The sequence below is a fragment of the Hakea prostrata genome, chromosome 7 (assembly GCF_041222555.1).
Source record: "Hakea prostrata isolate BN-2017 chromosome 7, UWA_Hpros_2, whole genome shotgun sequence".
Classification (NCBI taxonomy): domain Eukaryota; kingdom Viridiplantae; phylum Streptophyta; class Magnoliopsida; order Proteales; family Proteaceae; genus Hakea; species Hakea prostrata.
The window spans coordinates 61,267,126-61,267,767 of record NC_142606.1 but is presented as its reverse complement, the minus strand read 5'-3'; the positions used below and the strand labels follow the sequence as shown (position 1 = coordinate 61,267,767).

Below are 642 nucleotides of genomic sequence, written 5' to 3'. Positions count from 1 at the left end.
TTTGGCTATCAACAAAATATCCCCTACTAGTCCTTTCAGACTCTTGGGTTGATTCCCATTCTCTAGTTCTATCAGCTAGGTTTAAAAGAAAATTCCAAGCTTCGGAATCATCAGTGAATGATGTAAATCCTGTGGGGCACATTGATTCCAAAAGTTGCTTTGTTTGGTAATCGATACCCTCATAAATTATTTGGCATAAATGCCATAATTCTATACCATGGTGAGGGCATTCTTGGAGAAGGCTTTGAAACCTCTCCATTACCTTAGCAAAAGACTCACTGGGTTTCTGACGAAATTGAAGAATATCATTTCTTATTTTATTCGTCTTACAGAAAGGAAAGATTTTTTTCAAGAAGAGCACAGTAAATTGTTCCCATGTGAAAATGCTACCCCTAGGTAAGCTATAAAGCCACTTTTTAGCTTGGTCCTTTAATGCAAAGGTAATAAACCGTAGTCTTACGGCATCATCAGTAAGTTGTTGTACCTTCATAAGGACACAAACCTCCTCAAACTCCCTAAGGAACAAATATGCATCTTGATCAGGTAGCCCATGAAATTGGGGTAACATAGATAGATAATGAGATTTGAGCTCAAAATTATTACCCCTCACTTCGTGAACGTATACGGAGAAGGTTGTGCGGA

General features: G+C 38.2%; 1 non-coding gene across 1 annotated transcript; it reads left to right on the top strand.

Moving 5' to 3' along the window:
- Positions 1–212: 212 nt before the first annotated feature.
- LOC149011576 (small nucleolar RNA R71) lies at positions 213–319 on the top strand. The gene has a single exon (XR_016174879.1). It is a non-coding gene; the product is annotated as a small nucleolar RNA R71 (small nucleolar RNA).
- The last annotated feature ends 323 nt before the right edge of the window (positions 320–642 follow it).